Source organism: Asparagus officinalis, chromosome 4 (assembly GCF_001876935.1).
Source record: "Asparagus officinalis chromosome 4, Aspof.V1, whole genome shotgun sequence".
Classification (NCBI taxonomy): domain Eukaryota; kingdom Viridiplantae; phylum Streptophyta; class Magnoliopsida; order Asparagales; family Asparagaceae; genus Asparagus; species Asparagus officinalis.
Window position 1 is genome coordinate 32672740 of NC_033797.1, and position 16018 is coordinate 32688757.

The 16018-nt window shown below is 36.7% G+C and overlaps 1 long non-coding RNA gene across 5 annotated transcripts in view; it reads left to right on the plus strand.

Moving 5' to 3' along the window:
- Positions 278-16018, plus strand: part of LOC109837131 — a 21028-nt gene continuing 5287 nt past the window's right edge. The window contains exons 1-6 of one of the 5 annotated variants that reach the window (XR_002246189.1): positions 278-897; positions 5204-5677; positions 6734-6911; positions 7003-7302; positions 12474-12559; positions 12735-13075. This is a non-coding gene — a long non-coding RNA (uncharacterized LOC109837131). The other 4 variants (XR_002246191.1, XR_002246188.1, XR_002246187.1 and 1 more) reach the window with 4 other exon arrangements.

Sequence of the window (16018 nt, forward strand, 5' to 3'; positions counted from 1 at the left end):
ATGAAAATAATATTTTATTAGATGTTGTGGGTGAATTTTAGGGATGAAAATGGATAAAATTGTATTTTTTGAGATTTCCAGCTTTTTATTTCCATTTCTTGGTCTTTAGAAAATCAACCAAACACACCCTTAGGGGGTTATTCATTGGGGTAATTGTTGGGATAATGGGATAATTTTTGAAACACTAATGTTTGGTGTTATTCATTGGGGTAATTGGAACTGGGGTAATATTTGTAGTGGTATTGGTTTGTTGGTGTAATTGGGAGACAAATACCCCACTTTCCCCCAAATTATCCCACCTATAAAAACCAAAGCTCAGCCCACCCTCAAAATTTACCCCCCTTCGTTTGCTGGAACAAATTACCCCACAACAAATTAACCCACTTCGTTCTCCACCGTTCTCAATGAAGACGACGATGTGAGCTTCTTCGTCATCGCCGCTAGGGTTATCGGAATCGACGCCGCCCTCGTTGATCTCTTCATCGCCCTCCTCGTCATCGCCGTCCTCTTCTTCGTCTCCCTCTTCTTCGCCGATGGCGGGAAAGTTGAAGCCGTCCTCGCCCTTATTAAAGCTGTCCTCAGCGGCGGACAAAAATCCCCGTTGTCTCCCCCCTTTACCTATCCACTTGATTAGGGTTCCGATTTCGGTCAGCCACGCGCTCAAGATCTCCCTATTTCCTCCTCATTTGATAGGGTTTGGGTTTTTATTGGGGATTTTGTCCTCAATTTCGATCATCCACGGCTCGAATTGAACCAGAGGCTTGGAGTTTCTGATTCTGGTCGATATTAGGAGCAGGGATGGAAGTTCATGGAGAAGGGGATCACCAAGCTGAAGAACATCTTGGAGGGGTTGCCGGAGCCTCAGTTCAGCTCTGAGGATTACACGATGCTCTACATGTAGGGTTTTTGATCTGTTGCCTGTGATGTTTTGCCCCTTTTGGTGATTTATCCTGATTTTAGCTTGCTTTTACTGTGGATATGCTGATGCTAACTTTGCTTGAAATGCTATGATATATTGCCAGATTTCTTGCTTGTGTGTCTTTGACTCTTTATGATGTTAAAACGTGTTAGCTCTTCATAATTTCTAGTCATTGTTAACCAGGCCTGAAAAAGGTCCCACGAGATGAACATAATGTATTCAAACTTCATTCCTTGCATCTCATTCATCATGGTTTGTTGCTCAGTTATCATGTTTCATATACCAACACCTGTCGTGTTGCAAGTAGAGTTCTATATGGTGAGAATGCCTATCACAGAAGAGATCAAATCCGTTGTGGTTAGTTATTCACCATTCGTTTTTGAGAGGAGGTGTAAAAGTACTGAATTGCTACAGAATTGTTACATTTCACTATAGTTGTTGATCTAGCATAATAGTTAAAATAAACATCAAAATATTTTAAGATTGATAAATATTAATATTATTATATTATTTTTAATATTTTATATTAAAACAATCTTAAGAATTAATATTATTTTATATTATAACTATTATTTATTTAATCATTTGATGTTATATCAAGTTAAACTTGAATTTAATTGAGCTATAAAAATAATATTATAAAAAGATGTCATACTAAAATTGTCCCACTCAAATTGTCCCATTACCCCATTTTACCCCACTTTATCCCACTCAATTATCCCATTGGGTAAAATTACCCCATTGGAACAAATTACCCCAAATTACACCAACAAATAACCCCCCTTAGGGTATTTTTATTTTGAGAGAGAGAGCGTCCGAGCATATATAGGGGATGGAAATGGATGAAATCGCAAGCCCGTTGGTTTTGATATGGAAAAGAGGGAGCCTCAGTTTCTCGATGAACTGCTTACGCCGTCAGGTATAATCTTATTCCGTGGTCTTTTTGTTCGTGATTCCGTGTTTACTTTGTTTTTTTTTGTTGTTGTGAGGCGGAACCCTACTTTTGGGAGTCGTGATCAGGGTTTTTTGATGTTCTATTTGACTGGTTTCTCGCTATATTGTGGAAATTTAGTCTGAATTGGAATTTGATTGAATTTGTAGCTACTAACTAACTAGAAGACCCTGCACCCATTGAATTATCATTTAAGTAAGTCTAGGATGATGCATGAGCGTCAAAAGACGCACAATTTATTATATTAAGGTAAGTATGTTCTATCATCCTTACTATCCCGTGAGCTGAAGCGAAAACTACTCGGTCTGGGAATTCAAATCTTAAGAAATAATTCGTGGATGGTTAAGTGGGTGGTAAGATTTGCAGGGCTAATGTTTTGACAAATCCTTCTGTAGCGGCACAAATTAAATCTTACAGTTTGGTCGCTCTTTTTTATAGCTTGATAATTTTGTTGCATGCTTTGTTTATTAATCTTGCTACTTTTGAGTTTTGAGGACCAACTTTGAGTCATTTTGGTATTGATGGTGAGGTATCTTCTTTATGACGGTAACGCCTCGTTTGGTACGCGGGAATGAGGAGGAATGGAATGCAATTCCCACTTCCCATTCCCTCATACCAAACACACCTATATTTTAGATGTTGGAATGACCATTCCCTAGGAATGATCATTCCCACTATTTGTGGGAATGAGCATTCCAAGTGAGAAGATAAGGAATGGTCATTCCCATTCAAGTGAGAATCAAAAACTAGTTAGGTATTTTTCAATTATATCCATATTAATAATAAAGAATGTTTGGGTGAGGCGCTATGCAAGTGGACAATTTTAGATTGACAATTTAGGCTAGTATATCATTTTGCTATTTCGAAACTTATTATTTTAGTTGGTATTGTTTTATGGATTTTTGCTATTATGAATTGAGTGATTTTGATACTTTATCAAATAAGTTAATTTATATATCTAGAACTGTGGATTGTGGATATCATTCTTTTTTTTGGGACCTATGAAAGATACGATAATCTTTTTTTATTTTCTTTAATTTTTAAGACTAAGAAATATCGAGTATTGTTTAAAAAATATAAACGAAACATACACCTGATGGATAACACGAGCATTAGTATAACACATACCTAGATTAATATAACATATGCGTATATAAAATTATTTAGTTATTATCATTAATGTTTATTTTTTATCTTATTAAAAATCTATGTTGTTGTAAGGGCATTATTAGAAAATGAGATTTCATTCTCACTTGTGTACTAGTGATACCAAACATGGGAATGGGAATGAGATTTCCATTCTAGCTTCATTCTACGAACGCACCCAAACAAGAGAATGAGAATGACCATTCCATTCCCACATGCAATCCATTCCATTCCTTCTTCCATTCCATTCCCAAGTCTGCCCATTCTCGCGTACCAAACGAGGCGTAAGTGTTCCCTTGGCGTGTTCGATGGTTTATTTAAGTTTTGGATGGTACAGGATGTTTTTTTTTGTTAGTAATTCCACTGCTGCAGCTGTTCTTGACAAGAATGAAACAACTTCATTTTCAGCTTGAAAATTGATATGATAGTTATGCTGGATGATCGACAAGAAATTATATCTGCTGTTGATGTTTGCTCTTTTTGCTACTGTACATGGTATCTGCTTTTGGCTGTAGTTTATGGTTTTCACAGCCATCATTTGTTCTTGTGGTGATACTACCCTTTGTTCCTCTTTTTTCTTTCTTCCTTTGCGTGAGCAAGATTTCTGATGGTTGCGAGTTGGAACTCGGATCTTAGTGTGCTCTAGTTTGTGACTGAACTTACCATGATTACTATAAAATCATTTGTTCTTTATGGCCTTTATTCTATACAAATGAGTTGACCTGATTATGGCATTATCACTGCTGGCTATAAAATCTTCAAAATGAAGGCAGTGCTTTAAGCATTTATTTCAATGGAATGTGATATCAGAGGTCAAAACTGAATTTTTGATGTATTGCCTTGTCGAACAGGCAAAGTGGCATCTTTTGTTGAATTTTGCGTCCGTTGTGCTTGGCAGTTCTTGTTGTTGTATGTGTTTTTGCAAGATGTGCAACACAACATTTCAGCTCAGGGGATGTGGTAGTGGAGATGATTAAACAAACATTGTGATGGGTTTGCATTTAATTGATAATAAAGGAGTATATGCCTGTTATCTTTATTGACTTGACTATTGTGCTGCCTATGAATTTTTTAATTGTCAATGAGCTAGCCTTATTTTCTTTCTTTTGTGTTACATAATTTTGGCCTTTGCTACTTCTCAAATTTTGGAATAAAAAATAAAAAATAGCAATCACTGCTAATACTTTTCTCTTCTGATTTAAAGCACCGTTCTAATTGAAAATGAGGTATACACGTGTTTTTATTGTCTTTGCTAATACAAGAACAACCACATTCTGGATTTCTAGTCTAGTGGCAGTTGCTATTTCATGTGAAATGGCATCTCCTAGGGGTCATTTTTAAGATTTGAAAATTTTGAATATATAATAAGATCTGCAGCATGAAAATTTATGACCTTTTGAATGCATCTTAAAAAACCCTGCCAAGGGAGAACAATGATCTATTCTCTACTAGATTTATGTGCACTTGTTGGAGTATGACTGGAAGAAAAAGGAATTTTCTACTATGGTTATACTTATATCACATATGGGCTCATTAAAGTAGCAAGGGAAGGTAAAATACTACTGCTTGAGGTCCAAATTGAGGACTTCAGTAAAGGAGAAACCAAAGTAATATTTAAAAGTTTTGGGACCGTAGAAGTTTATTGCCCTCATTCATGGGACATCGTCAGACGTAGGACTTAGGAACACTGAGTCTAATTTTAAGTTGGAATGAGAAACACATATGGGGGATGTGAATGTTAGGTTGAGACACGTTGCTATTTGCCTTCTGATGTAATGGAGATTGTCAAGATGAGTGTGGTGGAAATTTAGCTGCGTGTGTAGCCATTTTAGCTTTGAAAGAGAAAAAGCAGGAAACATTGCAGGTAAGATGGAAAAGAAGAATGAAAGTGTAAAAAGTGCACCAGAAACCGTGTTATGATGACATAGCTAATTCTGCGTTTGACTTCATTGTATTCTTTATTGGCTTCCACAGTTGCGGTGTGGACCTAAATGGGATATTGAGCTTGTTCTAGTGTAGCATGGATAATCTGTAGGGTCAAATTAATTGGCGAGAGAAATGAATCTCTCTTTTCTTCTTCTTTCATATCTCTATTTTTTCTTTTTTCTTTTTCGTCTTTGTTTTTTTTTTTCAAAATTGGTATATATGAGAAAATTGTTATGCTAACATTCTGGTTATTGTTTTAGGTTTAGCTTGCTCAGTATCTTTCCAAGCACAAAGTTTTCTGGCTCTTGTGCTGACAGAGATTGTACCTTATTGTACGGAAATAGGCTTTACAGCGAGAAGCTTACTGAAATGAATTATTTGTTTATCAGTGTTTATTTCTTTGATTTTCTGTTCAAATATGGAATGAATGAATGTAGAGGCATCAGTTAACAGTGGAAAAGCTGTTGATGAAGTCGAGAGGACACGGGCAGCAATGTCTGCTGGTGCATATGCTGGCTGTCCCATGGCGTCACAACAGTACAGCATGGAACTACTCCGTCCAGGTTCGGCAGTATGATGAGATTTGATGATTGTAAAGCTAGATCTCATTTTCCGGAGAAGCATATTTCAAGGAACTATCTAAGTTTATGAAAGGCGAGTTTCCCCAGCGAGAGTATTTTGTCAGGATGATGATTAGAATGATTTTCCAGGGAACATCACTAGTCTGGTCCAAGGTGATTTTCAGATGGCGAATAATTTCTGGAATTACACAGTCAGAATTGGAAATTCATTGTTTGATTGTGTGCACATGATATACTTTGCTAGAGAAACAGGGTCCAGCAAGCACATTGTGTGGATTGACATTGATGGCATGTGCTTCTTTCCGGAGCTCTAGGCTCCCTGGGAGTACCTTGACTGACAAAAGGCAAACATGTCAACATGCCTTGTGAGCCAAATAGAACACCCAAAATCAATGCTCACTTAGATTTTCTGTTAATGCTGCTGGAAGCTTGAACTCTGGTGATGAGGAAGTTTCCTGTAATGTTAAGAGGATTAGAAGTGTTATCAATAATAGTAGCTCATGATGTGTCTGATAACAAGAATGGCACATGCATATGAATGTTCGGATCTAACAGGAATACATTGTGGCTATTATAACAACTCCGAAAGCATAGGTGATTGTGGTGGGCTAAGCTTTCTGGTTGTTTCTATGCTTGATCATTATTTTTAAGCCAATATTTTAGATGTTGATGCTTCTTTTTAAAAATATTTCTGCAGAAATTTGGTTGGAAAAAAAATAAGCATTTCTAATGCATTTCTTACCACATTTCTGGCCTATTGTGTAGCTTATTGCAGTTAGGCACTTTATTGCACTTTCTTTCTGAGCATTATTTTGCTTTGCTAAATTGCTAGTGCATTTAAATGGCACATAACTGCTGTAGAGTAATTCAGATGAGGACCATGTCGTTTCTGTTCCAATGTTAAGCTCTACTTGTGACACAGTGTATTATCCAACCACATTTGGCTATCCAACTAGTATTTATTACTGTTTGTCTTTGGTTTATGCTGTCTAGAGGATGACATATGGCCATACATTATGCCAGTTTGGATCTAGAAAGGCTGAATTTCTAGGAATTTTGGTGATCCTGGTTGTAGCAGTAGTCATTGTGCATTGACCTTGCCACAGGTTTAGGTTAAATCAACTTATCTCTACATGTTAACTCATTTTATTTCTTGCTAGTTAAGATGTAATTGTCTTGATGCTGATGTTCAATTTTTTTTCATGTCAGGAGGGTTATCCCTCTCCAGATATGGCCAATCAATCGCAGTAAAGAGCTCCAATGTCCAAAAGAGCTCCCAGAACTCTGATGTCACCTTGGACGCCTTTTTCGATATTGTGTGCTGCAATTTCAATCCAAAAGTATCTTACCTCGATGAATTTGGTTAACATTCATTGAGAAGAATTCGGTATCTACTTATCCTTTTGGCCTTCAGCCTCCTGTTACCTTATGAACAATTTGGTATCCTTTCTCGACTTCTGCTACTTTTTTTCCAACAGAGAAGAAACAAAACTAGATTGGCCTGGTGAAAAAATTGGGGCAAGTAATCGGGGACAAACTGTTGGTATCTACATTCTACAATAAGGATACTTCAGCACCAGGTCATATTCTTCTGTTATTATAATATAAACTGTTACGGCTGTTGTTTTTGTCTCGCAATACAAAGATCAATGATTGAATGGTTTACCTCTATCTCCTCAAGTTGCTTGTCAGGTTCAATGAGTCTAGACCGTCTGTCTGCTTTGGAGCCTACTCAGCCTATTTAGCTGTTCACGTCCTTGCTGCCCTCAACTCCTTAGGTAAATCAAGTCAAATATATTTAGTCCTATTTATTATGTTCCATAACATAAATGCATCAGATCTCTTCAAACACGCACAACTTATATTATGTTTAAGTTGCATGTTGGTAATATGAGACCTCCCTAGGAGGAATGGCTATACGTTCATTGATATATGTTTCTAGTCTAGCTTTGGGGAGTGCTCAAGTATATGAGACTTCCTTTTATTTTCTGTTCATGTATCCTTTATCATAAAATTAGTATTGCCCTTTATTTATTGTGTAAATCTGTATTTGTTGAACTTCATTGATGGAGAATATCCACAATATTACGGAAACACCAAGATACATGGAAGTACTAGTGACAACTTCTGACAGAGCCAAATTCAAAACCAAATATCCAATGTTTAGTTCCTGGACATTCTTAAAATCTACCAACTATTTTCAAGATGACACATCTTTTTCTCCATCTGAAACCATCACCTGCTAAGTAATAGATGCATTCTATGATTTGAGGCTTGGTTGCAGAGCTTCACGTACCATGCGTGCCACCTTGGTACCTGCAAAATACATTATTTTCCAACATTCAGCAATTGAAAAGGCTCTTTTAACCTTTCAATTTTTGACCACACTGTGTTTAACATTGGAAGGAAAACATTGAATAAAAGTCCCACTCATCAATCAGAAAAGGCTAGAATTACTATCAGTTCTTGAGGTTTTCCTGATATAAAAATGCTAAAATAATAATGCATCTGAAATTAAAACTATTGAATAAATGTTTGTACCCACTGCAAAAAGATTGAATCTTAATGCAGCTTTTCAGACCAAACCCCAATTTGGGAGTAGATGAACCGTATGAGGAATGCATTCCCCTAAATGCTCCAGAATAGGACCGTCATTTGGTATCTTCGTTAGGTCATTTGGTATCTTCGTTAGGACAGGATCGTGAGAATCACCTTCAATTATGAGAAAGCAATCATCAACCAAAACAAAAAATTCATTCTTGCTGCTCTTAAACGGCATTAGGCGTGGTACATTCACATCGAATGACATTCTTCCTTTCACGGCCCCTGTGTGTAAACTTCACAGTGCACTCCTCCCATCCATTATCTTTCAATGAATTGCATATTATATTGTCCTTATCGACAAGAACACAACATAGCTTCCCGGTAGCAGATCTTATCTCCCACTCCCCTTCAAAATTTGGCTTTCGTAAAACTCTAAAAGACTCATCCATGATACAATAGAATAAGATTCTTGTCTTATAGATCCCTCTCTCCATAGTTCCAATCTTCCAGCATACGCCTTCATTGAAAACTACATGTGAATTCGGTATGATTTGGGCGTCTTCCACAATATTGAGATGGCTCTTTCTCTATGCATCTGTCAATAAAGAATATGAATCTAAAACAAATTCACCCACTCCAGTCCTCGACAAAAAGAAAACAAGAGTTTCCACCCCCTTCTTCATTATAAGGGCATTAGAATTCGCTGGACCAGATATGCGAGTGATTCTCCTAATGTTGGGTGTCCAAATACAGTAATTTGCATCGACAAACTCACAAGAAGATAGCACAAGCCCCTCGTCTGTGGATCCAATAACATTTGTTGCACAGGCCGACATCTCCACTCTGTAATGTCCAACTTATTGAACACCCTCTTGCTCCTGGAAGCAAAAGTATAATGTATTTACATCGGGAAGCCTAAACGAAAATCCAACAAGAACCATTTTCTTCAAATTTGCTTGGTTCTTGAACCTCTGCTTAGATCTTGAACCTCTACTTTATCAAGAACTGTAAAGGAGGAAGTTCTTGAGTTGATGAGGAATTGGGGAGAGGGGGTAGGAAGAGGAAGGATGGGTTAGTTGTTGAGGAATATGGGGCACAAAGAGAGAAGACAAAGAGGAGGTTCGTTGAAGGTTAAAGAACATTGTGAGGGCAATGAGAGAAGAAAGAGATATTAAGAAAGAGTAAGAAATAGGACGTGTAGATTTCTATGCACCTAGAATAATGTGTTTACTCTGAAGAGAAGACACTTAAATGTGGATATGCAACAGAGCTCTGGCACACTACAGTTGCATCCCAGAATTTGAGCAAATTTTTAACTACAATTTTATAGCTTGATAAGACACCCGAAGTCATCTAACTCTAGGTTGTCAGGAATCAGAATCAGACCATCAGACCTTATCATGCATCTTTTTTGGATGTTAAATATACAGCAACGAGTCTCATACCCTGCTACTATTCCCATTTGACATCATACTGAATAGGTCTCATATTACTAACATGCAACTTGTAATGAAATTTCAGCAACCAAATTATACCAAAAGATATTAATTTAAAAAATATGATTGAATATGCCAGATAAAATACCAAAGTACATATTCTCCATCAATGAAGTTCAACAAATACAGATTGACACAAGAAATGAAGGGCAATACTAATTTTATGATAAATGATACATGAACAGAAAATAAAAGGAAGTCTCATATACTTGAGCACTCCCCAAAGCTAGACTAGAAACATATATCAATGAACGTATAGCCATTCCTCCTAGGGAGGTCTCATATTACCAACATGCAACTTGTAATGAAATTTTAGCAACCAAATACCAAAAGATACTAATTTCAAAAATATGATTGACTATGCCAGATAAAATGCCAAAATACATATTCTCCATCAATGAAGTTCCACAAATACAGATTTACACAAGAAATGAAGGGCAATACTAATTTTATGATAAAGGATACATGAACAGAAAATAAATGGAAGTCTCATATACTTGAGCACTCCCCAAAGCTAGACTAGAAAGATATATCAATGAACGGTATAGGCCCTGCGACATTCATTAATAGGAAAGAATAGTAAGCAGGGTTATGAAAGACTCGTTGCATGCATATTTAAACATGTCCAAAAAGAGATGCAACATAAGGTCTGATGGTTTGATTCTGATTTCTAACAACCTAGAGTTAGATGACTTTGGGTGTCTTATCAAGCCATAAAATTACAGTTAAAAGTTTGCTCAAGTTCTGGGATGCAACTGTACTGTGCCAGAGCTCTGTTGCATATCCACATTTAAGTGTCTTCTCTCCAGAGTAAACACATTATTCTAGGTGCATAGAAATCTACACATCCTATTTCTTACTTTTTCTCAATATATCTTTTTTCTCTCATTGCCCTCACAGTGTTCTTTAACCTTCAACGAACCTCCTCTTTGTCTTCTCTCTTTGTGCCCCCTATTCCTCAACAACTAACCCCTCCTTCCTCTTCCTACCCCCTCCCCCCAATTCCTCATCAACTCAAGAACCTCCTCCTTTACAATTCTTGATAAAGCAGAGGTTCAAGATCTAAGTAGAGGTTCAAGAACCAAGCAAATTTGAAGAAAATGGCTCCTGTTGGATTTTCGTTTAGGCTTCCCGATGGAAATACATTATACTTTTGCTTCCAGGAGCAAGATGGTTCAATAAGTTGGACATTACAGAGTGGAGATGCCGGCCTGTGCAACAAATGTTATTGGATCCACAGACGAGGGACTTGTGCTATCTTCTTGTGAGTTTGCCGATGCAAATTACTGCATTTGGACACCCAACATTAGAGGAATCACTCGCATATCTGGTCCAACGAATTCTAATGCCCTTATAATGAAGAAGGGGGTGGAAAATCTTGTTTTCTTTCTGTCGAGGACTGAAGTGGGTGAATTTGTTTTAGATTCATATTCTTTGTTGACAGATGCATGGAGAAAAAACCATCTCAATATTGTAGAAGACGCCCAAATCATACCGAATTCACATGTAGTTTTCAATGAAGGCGTATGCTGGAAGATTGGATCTCTGGGGAGAGGGGGCTATAAGACTAGAATCTTATTCTATTGTATCAAGGATGAGTATTTTAGAGTTTTACGAAAGCCAAATTTTGAAGGAGAGTGAGAGATAGGATCTGCTGTCGGGAAACTATGCTGTGTTCTTGTCGACAGGGACAATATAATATGCAATTCATTGAAAGATAATGGATGGGAGGAGGAGTGCACTGTGAAGTTTACACACATGGGCCGTGAAAGGAAGAATGTCATTCAACGATGCGAATGCACCACACACAATACCGTTTAAGAGCAGCAAAAATGAATTTCTTGTTTTGGTTGATGATTGCTTTCTCATAATTGAACGTGATTTTCACGATCCTGTCTTAAAGAAGATACCAAATGACCTAACGAAGATTCCAAATGACGGTCCTCTTCCAGAGCATTTAGAGGAATGCATTCCTCATACGGTTCATCTACCCCCAGATTGGGGTCTGGTCTGAAAAGCTACATTAAGATTCAATCTTTTTTGCGGTGGATATAAACATTTATTTAGTAGTTTTAATTTTAGATGTATTGTTATTTTAGCATTTTTATATCAGGAAAACCTCAAGAACTGGCAGTAATTCTAGATTCTAGCCTTTTCTGATTGATGAGTGGGACTTTTATTCAATATTTTCCTTCCAATGTTAAACTCAGTGTGGTCGAATATTGAAAGGTTAAAAGGGCCTTTTCAATTGCTGAATGTTGGAAAATAATGTATTTTGCAGGTATCGAGGTGGCACACATGGTACGTGAAGCTCTGCAACCAAGCCTCAAATCATAGAATGCATCTATTACTTAGCAGCTGATGGTTTCAGATGGAGAAAAAGATGTGCCATCTTGAAAATAGTTGGTAGATTTTAAGAATGTCCAGGAACTGACATTAGATATTTGGTTTTGAATTTGGCTCTGTCAGAAATTGTCACTAGTACTTCCATGTATCTTGGTGTTCCCGTAATATTGTGGATTTTTTTTGTATTTGATGTTTTGCTTTATATATGCACAGACGATATTCTGCTTGGTTGTTGTGAATCTATTTTGAAGATAATGAGGTTCGCAAACTGATTCTTCTTCGTTATAACAGATTCTCTTCTTTGCATCTGTTGAGTGAGTGCAGAATGAATATACTGTAATTACTAGATTAATCCTATTCCTTGTAATATTCTTCTTTGTTCTGTAATTTTTAGATTTGATTCTGCTCTTCGGATCCATCTTTAGTGCTAGTTTTCATGGTTTGTTTTGTTGGCGACATTCTTTGTACCTCTTGGATTGATTTTATTCCTTGAAGATCAGCTGTTGTGCTTGGTTGTTGCGGTTAAAGCTAGTTTTCGTGATAACATTGATTTGAATCATCAGATTGTAACCAGAGGAATTGTTGATCCTGCTGAGGAATTTTGGGAAGACAAAAGGAATCCAGTGATCTACTGAAATCCTAAAAACTGGTATGTAACTAATAAGTTCGTAGTAGTACTTGAGGTTCTCTTGGTTGCGGGCTCCTTACTCGACTATTGGGGCATTCTCGCGTTCTCTCTCTTTCTCGCCGCTTGTCGTTCCGTGCGATTATAGGGTTTTGAATCGATCGATTTCTTGCCTCTTTCAATTATTTCATTCTTGCAGGTCAACGATTGCAGGGTTAGGGTTTCCAAGCTTTCGAAATTCATTCAATTTCTGGCCTCTTTCAGTTTCCAAGGTTTCGAAGTTCATCCAGTTTCTTGCCTCTTTCAATGATTTATTGCTTTCTTGCAACGGTTATGGTCTCGAATCAATTCATGTCATTACTTGCCTTTTTCAGTATTTACTTCACTCTTCTTTATGATTTTTTTGTGTGGAGAAGTCTTCTTTGTGATTCTTGGGCGATGCTGATCATCTCCTAATCCCGAGATCGAGGTTCAAAGGCGCGGTTGAGTTCAAGGAGACAGGCGATTCTTGCAATGGGCGTGGGAGAGATCAGAAAGAAGGTTCGTTGTTAATTTCTTGATAAAAATTTAGCTCTTTCAGTATTTAGTACTTTTTTTTGTGCGTGTTTTTTCAGATATCATTGTTAGATATCTTTCTGCTGGTAGGAAATTTCATTAAAAAAATATTATTCTGGTTATTCGAAGGATTGATGTTTTTATTTGTATGAAAAGTTTATCTTTATGGTTTTCGTGATGCCTATGTCAATATTACTCCCTCAAATCATTGAAGTATGAACTTAACTCATCAAATCTTAAACTATGTTGAAAATAGTTCTCATATGCCTGGGAAAAAAAGAATCAATCAGTCAAAAAGGTTTCTTTTATCTCCCAGAGATATGCCCAATATATTTTTGAGGAGATCTCCCCATATGCCCAATTGATATCCGATATTTAATTTTTCTTTCAAAATTAAAAATCAGTACTGCTAAGAACTTAACTTTGTTAAGGACTAGAAGTTAACAAGAACTTATCATATTAAAATTCAAATCAAGTGGACCACTTTGAAATTTCCAGCTGATTATGTTATCTCTAGCTCTCTCATGGCCACCTTTTATCTAAATTTATCCTACAAATCCTTCAACCTTTTTTGTTTAATCTTCCAAGGCCTCTACCTCTCCTTGTTCTTTGACTCCAGACATAAACCAATAATTTCAAATTTCCAAGCCTCCTAAAAGATTAGCTAACTTGGTCACCTAAATTCGGAATGTGTCAAAATATAGCATCTAAAGATCCAACTCAACTGCATGAATAGTAGAAGAGTATCTAGAGACTAGAGCTGATTATGGGAACACACCTAGTTGAAGTTACTTGAGCTGATATACTATGTCAGTTTGCTATTTGAGTTCAGATTTCTGTAAAACTCAGTAGAGGTGACATGTTCTGGACAGGGCATATACGACCTTAGCCTTAATGATTCTTGGTAGCAGAAACTTCTTTAGATGGAACCGGCCCTTGGTTAGAAATCACTTATATAGACTACATAACTATCATATTTGACCTTGATGTGATATGCTTTTTCTGCTATATGTCAATTAATGAATATAGGATTCACATATGTCCTAGAGTGCTGAGTCTACGACACCAATAACACCATGTAGACTGTGGTTTGACATCATCACAAGATGGTTCACTATACAAACTTGAAAGTAGACTTTAACAGGTGCTTGGTGATAATGCACACTGACACGGAATTGATGTTTTTTTTTTCCAGTTTGGCAAGCTTAATCAGCTTCCTTGGAGAACTTCAACTTTTTGGCACTTAAGCATGAAAGATCATATAAATTTTTAGAACTTTATAATACATCTAAGTAGGGGTGCTAAACCGTATCCGTATCTGAAGAAATATCCGTAACCGTATCCGTTAGGATACAGATATGGTTACTCAAATCTATAACCGATAGAATATGGTTATGGATATGGTTTTATAGTGAAATATCCGTTTCCGTATTCGAAATATCCGAATACATATTAGTCATACTTTTACGATAGTTTCGATTCTTAGATTATGGATTTATGGTTAATTTTGATGATTAAGATGTTTAATCTCAACTTTTCAGTTGTAATGAACATATTAACGAACTCTTTTGTATCACATGAACTATGTTTTTCTTAATACTATTTAGCTTTCTCATCTCCGTTTTGTATCTGCATGCATATCCGCTTATATATCCGCATGTATATCCGTAACCATATTAAATTTTAGCAGATATGGATATAAATATTCCTTACCGAGATATATCTATATCCGTATCCGTATTCGAGATGAGTAAGCGGATATGGATATGGTAGGCCTCATATCCGAGCCGCATCCGGACTGAATGCACCCCTACATCTAAGTGATATAATTTCATGTGGTATCAAGATCTGGAATGTACCCCAGATAACTTGGATATTATAGGGAGCCAAAATTTTAGGGTAATGGGTTTATAGTTATTATCTAGTTGCAATGTTTCAAAATTTTGATAGCTGGAGCTGCCTAGGATCGATTTGTCTAATTCAATATTCACTAGACCCTATGTCTTTTTGAGGTTCTTGTTAACATTAGGGTACGTTTGATAACTCTACAAAGGTTGTTTTAGTTGGTACAACGTCGGTCCAAAACATTGTTACTAGTTTGGTAAATATTGGGCCCAAGTTGAACTAGTTATTCCTAGTTCAAATTCTAGCCCCTAAACTATTTTTTTGCAGACCAACTCCCACATGGACCAACTCTAGCCTAGATAAGGGGTAGGGAGTTTTATTTCGGAGTTGCCAAAGCCAAACACACCCTTAGTGACTGAAAGTACTACATTCTAAGTCTAATTCTATTACTTTTTACACTCTAAACTTGGGTTGGAGATGTAAGCCAAACACAAGTTTCATTTTCTTGTGTATAATAATCCTTTCAAGTTCTCTATCTTGTTTTGAAAGGTTTTTACCTTTACTCATTTTTATCATCTCTACTCGAATATACCACTACTTGATCTTGGTCTTTCTTGTTTCCATTCTAAAGAATATATTTGGAATATTGAGGCCATATTACTTCCTGTTGTTCTAAGTCCAGTTGAAAGGATTCTTTTGCTTGTAAATCCACTCCCTAAAGATTTGTGTCATCAAAGTGTCTTGGAATTATATTATAAGCCCTGAATGCTTGATCTAGGTTTATTACTGATGTTACTGATTTAGGTTACCATCACAAATCTTGTCTTTGGTAGTGTTATCAGTGTATGATAGTATGCATTATCCACATAATTCTCCCAACCCTCCCCACACCCCGCCAAAAAAACCTGTGGTACTGTATGATAATAATGTGATTCAAGATGAATGGTGTGGAGCACCTATCAGGTGGTCCACCATGTATTTTATTAACAAGAACACTCTAAAATTACTCTTAAGTAATGGATAGATTCAGAAAATCTCCTTTTGTTTATTAGTTGATCAATAATCCCCCCTAATCTAACGCCC